At 36.4% G+C, this 13,974-nt stretch overlaps 1 pseudogene; it reads right to left on the reverse strand.

The window, feature by feature from the left end:
* Window positions 1-3,362: 3,362 nt before the first annotated feature.
* LOC102818394 lies at window positions 3,363-12,881 on the reverse strand (annotated as a pseudogene).
* Window positions 12,882-13,974: the final 1,093 nt, after the last annotated feature.

Genomic DNA, 13,974 nt, shown 5'->3' on the forward strand with positions numbered 1-13,974 from the left:
TATAGGTAAAGTACAGAAGATAGTATGACAGGAAAATAATGCAAATGTTATTGATCTTGTTATTAGACAAGACATATTCTTTACAGTTTCTAGGAAAAGAAGCAAAATGGTGAGTATTTAATGGTACAAAGGTAAATGAAAGAACAACAGAGTAGGAAAACAATCATACTTGTAGAAAGAGGAAGGGAAGGTCACCATTATCTAAGAGGGTTAAGTTTCAGAGCAGGAAATCAGTAAATATTATCTCAAATTAATGAGTCCAGAAATATATCCAGGATAATTAGATTACAATTATTTGAAGATATAAAGTTAATAACCACAAGTATAAATGTAGTGATAGCTGTTCTCCCTATAAGAAAAAGGTGAGATTGGGGGGCTTAGTACAAGAGTGTTTTGTTTTTTGTTTTAGTCTCGTCACTTGATTTGATTTTTCAAGTCATATGAATAAATCATTTTGGCCAAAGAAAATCTCAATCATCTATTTTTTAAATAGTAGATCCTGCTATTGTCTATTCAGTATTTATGCCTGCTTCTATACTAACAAAGCTCTAGGTCTGTTCTTAGAGTTGCTTCCTCTCTGCAGCTGTGGGTGCAGGGAACATATCTCTCACCCTGAGGTGAATTCTCATTCATCTAAAATATCACGGTAATTCCATTTCTCCAGTAGATAATTAGATTAGGATTAAGCATGTGATGCAGTTCTGGCTGAAGTGATGGGAGAGGTTAGTCAGCCAGAGGATTTTCTGACAGACAAGCTTGCTTGTTCTTTGAAAGGTACAAGGAAAAATGTTGTCTTTCCTAGATGTGGCTACTGGAACAGTGGAGACTTGTCTGGCAATTGAGAGGGGAGCTGAGCTGGAAGCCAAACTGAGCTGCTGGTGATGTCTAAACAGAACAAAGGGTAGAACCTGGGTCTTTGATGATGTTGCTGAAACAATAAAACTATAAATCCAGGAACTTTCTGAACATTACGGAGCCAATCTTTCCAGGGAATTCTTATTGCACTCATATGTAATAAATAATTTTCCTTATGTTAAGACACTCTGAGTCATTTTCTGTCTCTTGCAATTGAAGATCTTTACCATATACACCTAGTTGTATGCACACTATCCTGGAATCTAAACTTATTCTTTTTTTTTTTTTTTATGGTTATGTTCCAGTAAAACTTTATTTATAGACCTCGAACTTTGAATTGCAAAATTTTCTCATGTTAGGAATATTGCTATTCATTTTCTCCGCCCCCCACCCCAACCATTTAAAAATGTTAAAACCTTTCTTAGCTTGCTAATCCTACAAAAACAGGAAGCAGGATAGATTTAGCCTATAGGTCATAGGTTGAACCCAGGTTTAGAACTTTTAAAAAAGATGTTTCATTGTGAATTATGTGATAGTTTACATGGGAGAACATTAACTGTACATTCATCCTATCGTATATCATTTCATTGCTATGGTTATAATCCCCTCCATGCATCATCAACCAACCAAAGGGTATACCCTGCAAGACTGTCCCCTGGTTGACAGCACACAGCCCCTCTCCCTCTCTGGGTCTAAAGTCCCCAGCTGCTCCATCTCTCCATGCCACCATCTCTGTCTCCATTTCTGGCGTCACTGCTTCTCTGGGTAGGGTCCCGCCCTCTGCTCTTCTTCCTTGATGGTCTCAGGGACCTCTGCTCCTAGACTGCAAAGTTAATCACTCCCCTCCTTCTGCTAAAAAATGTCTACCTTTACATTTCCAACCCTTACAATCAGTCTTGATAACAATTATTCACTATAAACCTATTCTTGAGATGTGAAGTTTGTGGATGAGGTAAGGCTTAGTAATATGAAGCATATATCTGTTGCTTTTTTATTAGGATAACGAAATAGTCATAAATGTCAGAATGTCAATAAACTCAGAACACAGACTTAAAATTTATATCTCTAGGAAGCTATAAATACTCATTATAATTTAGGAAAATTTGCAACAAAAACTCTTAGAGTTTTATCTAAAAGGAGGAAATGATAAATCATTGACTACCTAATATAATTGAAGTACTGTGTCTATTATTTTTATACACATTATTTTATTTAAATCCTTATAATGACCCTAAATGTTGAAATTACAGTTAAGGGAAACCACACCTCCGTGTTCATGAATTTTAATTATAAGTTCCAATATCCACACTATCTTTTCAAACTGCCTTCAAACGATTTTATTACACACAGAATACACAATCATCCACCTTTGTATGTAGAGATGGAAGTGGGTGACAAAAAAGAAATTTACCATAAACAAGAGTTTTGTTGGTGAAAAATTTTGCTCAATGGCCTTGTCTCATTCTTTGGTATTCCCAATAGGCTATGGTGAACCTTCTTGGTGTCCCAAGACCATTCAAAATCATCCTACCTTATATAATAAAGGAGTAACATGTTTTCCTGGAGTTCTGGTGTGGTACTGTGGGTTCATGTGCTGGACTGCACAGTTGGTTTGAATTGCAAGGCCAGTGGTTCAAACTCACCAGTCAATCCTCAGAAACCAGTCGTTATGAGTCAGAACTGACTCGACATCACTTAACAACAATAACAGTATTTTCCTGGAGTCCTGTTGTCGCATCATCTGAAAAGTACTCTACCTCAAGGTAGGTTTGAACCACAAAATCGGCAGTTCAAACACATCAGCCGCTCCTCGGAAACCCAATACATGGTTGCTATGAGTCAGAACCGACTTTATGGCACTTAATAACAACAGTGTTTTCTTAGATGTTCAGTCCACTTGTAATTATTATTAAGCTTATTAGATATAAGTTGATAATAGCTGAAACAGAATATAAATAACTAGTTCAAGGACAGGAATCAAACCTCAATTTATCTAATAGCAAAGTCCATGTACTTTCTAGTATCCTATGCTACTTTCTTCAAAGCTCCATCATGTTCAACACAAATCAAATAAACAAAAAGGGTGGCTGTGCATGTTTTTAAAAAGATTTCAAGGGTTCAAAATTAGTTCCTGGGATCATTTACTTAGGATATAATGTCACACTCCAGATTAGTGGAAAAAACTATACCTGAACCCAGGTTTCACAGATCTCAGTCTTGAGTCTTCACATTAGCTGATGCTGAGTTACCTAGCAGATAAACTACTTGAAGCACATTGGTGCTGATGATTCTGCTGTTTCAGGAATTGGACATTTACTATTCCACTGAAGAACAGAGTTAATATTAAAACAATCAACTCAGGAACACTTAGAAATGATTTATTTGTCCCTTAACTTTTTATTGCTTTGGCCATCATAAAACATCCCCCTCAGCCTACATTACTAATAGGGTTCTGAATAGAAGCCACTTTTTAGATGACAGACAGAGGAGATCTGTGCAACTTGGCATCAGGTTTGATGAAGATATTCTGCAACTTCTGGTTTTGCAATTATAAGTGAAGGTAAAATTAAGATATTGCTGTTTAGGGAACAAAGATCTTTCGATACATTTCTTTCTTTCTTTTTCTTTTTATACTCTGCAATGGCACCAAGGTTCGGTTTCATTTTATGAAACTGAGCTTCTAAAAGTGCCATTTGATTTGTTATAGAATCTGGATTCTTGATGGATTCAAGATCCTCTGGGTTTAGAACTGAAACCTCTCTGACAGTATTATCCTCTATAGGATGCAATGACATTTTTGAAATCTCTTTTTGCCAACATTTTATTTTAGAGTTATGTTCAGCAATGTGACCATCTAAGTGTTCAAGTTTCAACTTAATACTAAGTGCATCTTTTTGAAGAGCATGCTCACTCTTTTGAATAATTTTCAGTTCTTGCAGTAAATTACGATGTTCTTTTTGGATCTCTGGCAAGGAGTCCTCTGCAGCAGTTGTGTTCTTTACAACCTCAGTTGCTTTATCCTCAAAACTTTTTAGCTCTGTTGTTAAATCATCAAGTTCTTTCTGAGTATGTTTTATTTCTTTCTCTGTGCGAAAGACAGAGCCTTGAGCCTTTTTAAGATTTCTGTCTTCAGTCTTGATTGCTACTTGGGCTTTAGTAATAGTAGAAGCACATTCATCTAATTGTTTATTTATTTGATCAAGTTTGTCTTGTTGGGACTTGAGTTTATGGTTATTTATATCTACGATGATATTGTGCAATCTTTTAACTTCAGCTTTTACTTTACTAGCTCTTTCAGCTACATTGTCATATTCTGTTTTGAAAGTACTAACAACTTGTTCTAGCAGTTTCTGCTTTTTTGAGTCAAGGGCTGTAGCAAGTACATTAGCTTCAAGATCCTTAACTTGCCCATTCAAATATTCTTCTTGCTCTGATAAGGACTAGATGCTTGCAGTAAACTTTTCTAATGTATTCCTTATTTCTCGTTCGCTGTGTCATAATGTAACTACTGCTTCTTCAAGTTGTATTTTTTGTTCCTGCATTTTGGCTGCTTTTTGAGAGTCTCTTTGCAACTGTGATTCCATTTTATTTACCTCTTTTTCAGAGATTTCAACCACAACTGATGAACCCATTCTTCCTTTCATTACTTTGCTTCCACCTCCTGTCATTGTACCTGACTGTTGTATGATTTGTCCCTGTAATGTTACAACTCTCCATCTTCTGTCTTTTTGATATGCTACTCTTGTGCTTGATCTAGGTTATTAGCTACTAAGGTGTCCTGGAAAGCAAAGTAAAAAGCTTGGTAAATTTTCTCATCTTTTACCTTTGCCAAATCAAACAACCAAGGAGTATTTTCAAGAGTTTGAATTTTGGTCATTTTCTTTTCCCCTACTGCCATCTTATCTAAACCAATGAATGTTGCAACTCCAATATTTTTGTCTCTTAAGGAAGTTTACACATTCTTGGGCTGTATCAATATAATCAACAACAATATAGTCTAACGCATGGCAACAAGATGAAATAGCAACATCATATTTTTCATCAATGGTTCCTAAATCCCCCAATCTTCCATAGATTTCTGGAATCCTGTCAGATTTTTTTTTTTTTTTCTTGAATTATTGCATCAAGTACTTTCCCCTACTTCGATATGTTGCTAAAGAACTCTTTGCTTCTTCAACTTTTTGGAAAAGATCATGCACCAAACTTTTGAAGTTTATTTCTTCTTGTTTAAGTCACTGAAGTTCTTTTCCTTTCTCTTTTAATTCTTGTTCAGTTTGAGGGAGTATTGCCTCTATATCTTCAGTTGCAGCTTTGCTTTCTTTGAGAATCTCAGAAGCTGCAATTAGAGCTTCCTTGGCCTTACTCAATTGAGACACTGCAGTATTATAATGACTGAGCTAGATATCAAGTTCAGATTGGGCTACATTTATCTTTGAGCATGCTTCATTTAATGAGTTACTGAAACCCATAAGTTCTTTCTCTCGCTTTTCTTTCTCTTTCTGAAGTCCTTGTGTTTCTTGTTTAAGGCTATCCATAACATCTTTGTTTTTCTTATTTTTCTTTTTCCTTCTCAAAGACATTGCTTCTAGTTGTTGTCTTAGCTATTATAGTCTCACTGTTGGCAGGTATACTTTTATATTCTCCAACCTTTTCTTCATCTGTTTGAAGTTGTTTCTCCAATTTTTTGGCCTTATTTGTAGCATGTTTTAATTTTTCCTAAACTTGAACATCTTCCAAATCTAGCTGGGTAAATTTTCCTTTGTTCTCCTCAATAAATTTTGTAATTTTGTTCTTTTTTTTTTTTCTGCATCTTTAATAGCTTTATTTTTAGCTTTCATTTCATTTGCTAGTATATCGCTCTTCTCATTCATTTCTTTGACATCGTCATGAATTTTTTCCTTTTGAATTTCCATTTCAGCAATTCTTTTCTGCAGATCGTAAATGTAATACTGACAAATGTGATTCTTATTCTAAATATTTCATTTTCCAAAGTAAGAAATTCAATAGCTATACTTTCTCTCTTTCTAAGGCATCCTTTTCTTTTTCTATCATCTTAACTCTTCTCTCCATTGTGTTCATTTACTATTTCAACTCTCTGACAAAGGACTTTAATAGGTTCATTTAGGCGTCCATAACCAATGATATCTTCTAAATAATTAAGCATACCCTCATCATGTTCAGTTTGGCCTTTTGGTTTTGTCATAGCAATTTGTTTAACGTCACCTTGTAAAATTAAAAATCTATTATGGTCCAAGTAAATTCCATGACATCGAAGATTTCCAACATTTTAAAATGTCTTTTTCCTCCACTTATGTGGTTAACAGAAGTATTATCACCGTAGGCTGATCTGGATACATAGAAGTTACTGACTGTTAGTAATGACTTCATCATAATCATTTCTTTCCTTATAATTTATCTTTTGAAAGTGAACTTCAGTACAACTCTGAATATCCTTGTGTTCATCAGAATTATGTATTAGAACTGAGCGTTTTTAGACCTTATTTTTTTGTGCTCGATAGCCAAATACAAACAGCACAGAATCAATAACATTGGATTTGCCACTGCCATTTGGCCCAATAATACATGAAAAGAGCTTATGAAAAGGTTCCAGAATTTCCCGCCTGCATATCACTTGAAATTCTTTGTTTGTAGGACCTGGAATCTTAAATTTGGTAATAGATACTTAAAGTCAAAGTGTCATCACATCTCTGCTGTAATGCATCTTTATAACACCTTTGCATAGAGGAAAGTCTTACCATATTGTCCATTCTTCAGATGGGCAAATGAATGTATATTTAACAGATCATCAGAATTGTTTGTTGTTGCTGTTGTTGTTAGGTACCAGTGAGTGAAGACCAACTCATAGAGACCCTATGCACAACAGAAGGAAACACTGCCCAGTCCTGGGCCAACCTCACAATTATTGCCACACTTGAGCCCACTGATGCTGCCATTTTGCCAATGCATCTTGCTGGAGGTCTTCCTCTTTTTCTCTGACCCTCCAATTTAACAAACATGATATCCTTCTCCAACAACTGGTCCCTCTTGACAATATGACCGAAGTATGAGACACCAATATTGGCCATTCTGGCCTCCAAGGAACATGCTGACTGCACTTGTTCCAACACAGATCTGTTTGTTCTTTTGGAAGACATGGTACTTTCAATAGTCTCCTCCAACACCATAACTCAAATGCATCAAATCTTCTATGGTCTTCCTTATTCACTGTCCAGTTTTCACATGCATATGAGGTTACTGAAAATATCATGGCTTGGGTCAGGTACACCTTAGTTCTCAAGCGGACATCGTTGCTTTTCAACACTTTAAAAAAGGTCTTGTGCAGCAGATTTGCCTAATGCAATACGCCGCTTGATTTCTTGAATGCTGCTTCCATGAGTGTTGACGGTTGATCCAAGTTCTTGACAACTTCAATCTTTTCTCCATTGATAAGAATGTTGTTTATTGGTCCAGTGGTGAGGATTTTTGTTTTCTTGACATTGAGATGCAATCCATATGGAAGGCTGTGCTCTTTGATCTCCATCAGTAAGTATTTGAAGTCCTCTTCACTTTCAGCAAGCAAGGCTGTATCATCTGCATATTGCAGGTTGTTAATGAGTCATCCTCCAATCCTGATGTCATGTTTTTCTTCATAGAACCCAGCTTTTTGGATTATTTTCTCAGCATACAGGTTGAATAAGTATGGTAAAAGGATACAACCCTGTTGTACGCCTTTCCTAATTTTAAACCGTTCAGTGTTCCCATGTTCTGTTTGAACAACTGACTTTTGGTTCATGGACAGATTCCTCATGAGCACAATCAAGTGTTCTGGAATACTCATACTTCCCAATGTTGTCCATAGCTTGTCATGATTCACACAATTGAAAAGCCTTTGCGTAGTCGATAAAGCACAGGTAAACTTCTTTCTGGTATTCTCTGTTTTCCCCCAAGATCCATTCGATATCAGCAATGATATCCCTCATTCCACGTCCTCTTCTGAATCCGGCTTGAACCTCTGGAAGTTCTCTGTCAGTGTATGCTTGCAGCCATTTCTGTATTACCTTTAGTAACACTTTACTCGCATGGGATATCCAAGATGTTGTCCGATCATTTTCGCATTCTGTTGGGTCACCTCTCCTTGGAATGTGCACAAATATGGATCTCTTCCAATCAGTTGGCCAGATAGTTGTCTTCTAAACTTCTTGGCATAGATGATTGACTGCCTCCAGTGCTGCCTCACTTTCTTGAATTTATTCCATCAATTCCTGGTGCCTTGTTCTTTGCCAATTCCTTCAATGTACCTGGGACTTTCTCCTTCAGTATCATTGCCTTTTGATCATATGCGACCTCTTGAAACAGTTGAACAAGAACCGTTTCCTTTTGGTACAGTGACGCTGTGTATTCCTTCCATCTTCTTTTGATGCTTTCTGCATCATTCAATAATTTGCCCAGAGAATCCTTTAATAACAAAAGTCAAAGCTTTAATTTTTTCTTTAGTTCCCCCAGCTTGAGAAATGCTGAGCTTGTTCTTCCCTTTTGGTTTTCTGACTCCAGATCTTTGCACATTTTTTTGTAATATTTGATTTTGTATTCTTGAGTTGACCTTTGAAATTTTATGTTCACCTCCTCATTTCTTCCATTTGCTTTAGCATCTCTCCACTGGAGAGCAAGTTTCAGTGTCTCTTCTGACATCCATTTTGACCTTTTCCTTCTTTCTTGTCTTCTTAATGACTTTTTGCTCTCTTCATGTATGATGTTCTTGATGTCATCCCACAACTCTTCTGGTCTTCGATCTTTAGTGTTTAATGTATCAAATCTGTTCTTCAGATGATCTCTAATTTCAGGTGGCATATATTGAAAGTCATATTTTGGCTGCCATGGACTTGTTTTCATTTTCTTCAGCTTCAGTCTGAATATGCATATGAGTAATTGATGGCCTGTTCCACAATCTGCCTCTGGCCTTGTTTTGGCTGATGATATGAAGCTTTTTTACCATCTCTTTCCACAGGTAGAGTCAATTTGATATCTGCATATTCCTTCTGGTAAGGTCTGTGTGTATAATCATCTCTTTTGCTATCTAAAGAAAGTATTTGAAATAACCATGTGAGGCATGATAGTATACAGATAATTAAATCCAGACACAGGGAGTCACTATAGTTTAGGCTCCACCTTATAAAGCAACCCCAAAGCACTAATGGTGTTTCAGACATGGGTGCAATGAAACTCGCAAGTATCCATAACATTCCATAGGGGAGTTAGGAAGTATCCTTACAATGACAAGTGATTCTAGTTCCTATATTTTACCCTATAATTTGATATACTAGGGTCACACATGTTAAGGTGAATGTAAAACTAAGGATATCTATAATGGATGTTATACTATTTGAAGGGAAATGATTTTATGAAATCTCTCTATATCCTCAAAGTATGTTTATTAAGTATTAATTTAACTAATAAAGAAGAACAGGATGAGGGAAGACCTAGAGGAATAAAGGAAGAAAGCCCTTTAAAAACCCCAAGGGAGTTCTCTCTTTGTTTTCTTTTAATAATGATAAGATGGAATTTACTCTAAAAGCAAATCAAATGATAATTTTCAAGTTGCCATTTTCATAAACTCCCTCTGTGGATTGAAGTCAAATTTGGTTAACGAAGAGGCATCAGCTAGCACACAGAAAACTGTCTAAAGCATTTCTTAGAAGGCTTTTCAGAGCTGCTGCTTGCCTGCATTCCCTCTTGTGGCCTACATCTATGTATGTCAAGGAGAAAAAAATAAAAGGAAAAAAAATTCAAGCTTTACAAATTTCTCTTTTATCTATCAAAACCTACAGTGAGACATAGGGACTTTCTGGATGATTTTGATTTTAGAAGCCCATTGCCTAGAGGTATTTAGTGGTAGCAGTTATGTGCCATGGAGACGGTTTCAATAAATAGAGACCCTATATTGGGATTTCCAAGGTTGTAAATCTTTACTGGGGCAGAAAGACTCATCTTTCTCCTGGAGCAACTGGTAGTTTCAAATTGCTGACCGGGAGATCAGCAGCCTGATTTGTAACCACTACACTATCAGAGCTCCACAGTGTACTTAGATATTGATTTCTTTCTAAACAATGTTAACATTGCCTTTTTTTTTTTCTTTACTTCCCATCATACTATATTCCCTAAATTTCCAGGATTTTGATGCATACATCTGATCTCACAGTTATGTGTGCTTTGAGGGCTGGGACACTTCTCCTACAGCTCTCTACCACCATACTTCCGCATCTCATAGAGAGCCCTGTCCATAACAGAAACTAAATGGACTTTTGTTAAACTAACTGATGGCATGAAAGCTAGCTCTCATATCATCAGGGAGAAATATAACTAAAATATAACTCGTAGAGTTTTAATAATTTGTCATAAATGGGACACAGTAAGCCAATAACTCCCACCTAGAAACACGTTCCAGACTTACAATTCAGTGATTCACTACTAAGGTCATGATGTCCTGGTTGTATGTTAATGCACTGGACTGCAAAGTCAGTTCAAACTGCAAGGTCGGTGGCTCAAGCTCAACTGCTGCTCCTTGGAAACCATATGCAGGGTTGCTGTGGTTCGGAACTGACTCGATGGCACTTAACAACAACTAAGGTCATGGGAGTCCTGGTATGGCACTGGGGGTTAATGCACTGGACTGCAAAGTCTATTTGAAAGCAAGGTTGGCAGTTCAAGCTCACCAGCTGCTTCTAGGAAACCCTATACAGGGTCGCTATGAGTTGGAATTGACTGGACAGCACTTAACAACAACAACAACAGAAATGAAGCAGAGCTGAAATCTGAACAAAGCACACAGATCTGGTAGCAGAGATGTGTCTTAGGAAAAATGGCCGTGTGTGTGTGTGTGTGTGTGTGTGTGTGTGTGTGTGTGTGTGTGTGTGTTTTAAGAATGGGATACTAATCTATGCCTCTTAATCCCTGGCCATTTTCAGATACAAGACACTTCTACAACTGACAAAAAAGGCCATTGTTCTGTGTGTCTTAAAGGAAGGACCATGGGGGCTTTAGCAGATCACAGGGAATCTCTGTATCAGTACTCACAGATGCACTGAGCAAGGCACAGGAACAGCAGATATGCTAGTTGTTGTTCAGTGCCATTGAGTCAGTTCTGATCCATAGCCACCCTGTATAGGGTTTCCAAGGAGCAGCTGGTGAGCTTGAATCGCTGACCTTGTGGTTGGCAATCCAGGGCATTAACCCACAACACTGTGATAATCACTTAATTAAGACATCCAGGACTGTCTTAGCTTTCTTCACTTCCTATCCTTATTAAATTGACTTTGGCTCTAGAATCTGTACTTTCTTAAAGCTGTGTTGCTTGCATAGCTTTCCATATGTTAGGATAAGTTAATTTTATATACACCTGTTATCAGTCTATCAGTATCCACTTCAATGATATTTTTACAAATGATTTGAGATTCTGAATTCCCTGGCACATGCAAAGAATTACATTGGTTTTAACAAGCATGTTATTTAGGGCCTTTATCTGTACTCTCCCCTCCTCCTCCGCTGCTTTTTTTTTTTTTTTTTTGGTAAAAACGTTGAAAGAACTGGTATTTACTCCCAGATTGATGGTACAGTGCAACACATCCTAGCAGCATGGACCGATCATGTTCCATTTTGCAGATCCCAGACTAATTCATTTAAAGCAGCAATTTACTCATGTGTGGAACATTTGACTTTTAAAACCATCTGGTTTATAGTTGCTGGAATAATGCAGCAGCCTTTCGATTGTCCCCCAATCTTTCATTCTTGGAGAGGCCATGTAATTTAATTTCAGAAATGGAGAAATCTTGACTAGTTGCCAAGTATCAGCTTTCAGTGCTTTAAAAAAAAAAAAAAAAGATCCATTTATATATCTTCCCAGAGATTAGGTTTATCTGGAAAGGTTTATAGTATCTTTGCTCTGGCTTTCCTGGTAAAGCAAATTAAACTGCACAACTTTGATTTTGCTATAGAAGCATTTCTTGAAGTTTTCAAAACAGAATGAAATATAGCATAAACCAGAGATTCTTCAGATAGTTTATTGGCCTGTAGCTTAATACTGATTTCATGTTCTCTCTTTCTACCTACGTTTCACTCTCTGTGTTGTTTGAATATTTTACTGTTGTCCTTATGCTCTAGCTTGGGATGTATGCTTTTTGATGAGATTGGAAAATTATTCTAATTTATTGTATAAGTGTCCAGAAGAAAACATTGGACTACCTTTTGGAATTATACACAAAAAGTATTAGGGGTATACCAAGACATATTCTTATTTAAAAAGTGTTCTGGTATTTGCTTGGAAGATAGTTTTCTCAATCCTACTTAGGGTGGCTATGACTTAGCACTTAACAACAAAAACAACAACACTGAGTTTATGTAGAAATTTTTGAAATAATTACACTAGAAATTTAATAGGCATGAGAAGTAAAATGTCTAATTTAAGATTTTGTTTGTGGCATTGTTTTTGTATGTAATTTTCAATCCCTGAGCTACATGCGCCCCACTCTGAATTATGTTGTTAATCTTGTTTCTTATTATAGTCTCTGGGTAACCACCATCTTGTTCTCCTGAAAAATATCTCTCATTATTCCTCCTAGAAATAGTAATTATTTCATACTTTGTAGCATTTCCAGCCCCCTGTTCTTCTGTCTAGCCCCTTTAAAAGAGCCTTCTTTATCACCTCACTTCCAAAATTTCTTCTTACTTCTGATCTGAAACCACAACATCTTTCTACCAGACCATAGGGAATTTTTCTCTCTTGATCTCCTAGGCATTTTCTTTTCATCATTTCAATTTTCTTCTATTTCCTCTTGTAATATATATTACACCCTCTTTCTCTCTTTTATCCTCCTATTTCATTGTTTTATTTTATCTAGTAGCTTGTGTCGTAGGATAAACACTGGACTAACCTCAAGGCTGGCAATCCAAACCCACCGGCCGCTGTCAAAAATTCGAATTGACTCGAAGGCATACAACAACTGTAGCTGTAAACTCTTTGTATCTTGATCCATCTTTTTATCTTCAAACTATATCCAGTACCGATGGCACACAACAACATATCCTGTAGGCTTTGCTTGTAATAGATTTGTTGTAGTTGTTTTGTGCCGTGGAGTCGGTTCCGATTTATAGCGACCCTGCACAGGGTTTCTGAGGCTGTAAATCTTTACCAGAGCAGAATCTTTCTCCTGCAAAACAGCTGGTAGGTTCGAACTACTGACCTTGAGGTTCGCAGCCCGATTCGTAACCACTACGCTACCACAGCTCTTTTTATAATAAATACTCATTAAATATGTACTGATAGCTTAATGAATAAAACTCCCTGCCAATCACTGCTGCATAATAGATTTTTTTTTTTTTTTAATTGCAGTAAGTTTGAATTCCCTAATTGAATCTTTGTAGCTCGTTCAGGGTTTGCCCTCAGCTCAGGTTTTTTTGTTTTATTTGTTTGCTTCACTTTCATTATGCAAAATAGCTAGAAATAATTAAAGATATAAAACTGGCAAGAGAAAACAAAGAAAGCTCTTCCCAAATTCTCTCCATTTGCTATTTAGTTTATTTCTTTTATTATGTGTGAGGAGAGGCAGAAAACAATAGTTTAGTGCATTGTAAAACCTATTGACTCCTCCCACCCACATCTAAGTAATGTAAAATTTTCTCCTTAAGGGAGTGAGGTTCTTTTATATAGTGGCATTATAATGTTTTTGGAAATTTTAACACAAAGCCACTTTTCTTTTCATTACGTAAGGGTTCTTCTGGACCAAAATTTGACTTTTCCAAATCATCTCTAGCACAATCTGCTGCGAATCTTTAACCTCATTCCATTAGGTTTCAAAAAGCAATGAGCGATTTCAAGATTATTATAAGTTACTTTGTAAAAGGCATTGAGAGGCTGTTTTGCGGGAGAACAAAATGGCATTGACTTTAAAAATATAGAAACGCATCAAGAAATGGAGTAATTTTCCTTATAAAACTATTCTATATCAATCTTTGGTATTATCTACAATCAGTTTAAAACAAACACAAGAACTGTAATTGTAGTGGTTGTTATATAAATCTATTTAGTGGAAGTTTATAGTTTGTCTCATTCAGGTGATTGAATAGTAT

This window comes from Chrysochloris asiatica, unplaced genomic scaffold, assembly GCF_000296735.1.
Source record: "Chrysochloris asiatica unplaced genomic scaffold, ChrAsi1.0 scaffold00064, whole genome shotgun sequence".
NCBI classification, from domain to species: domain Eukaryota; kingdom Metazoa; phylum Chordata; class Mammalia; order Afrosoricida; family Chrysochloridae; genus Chrysochloris; species Chrysochloris asiatica.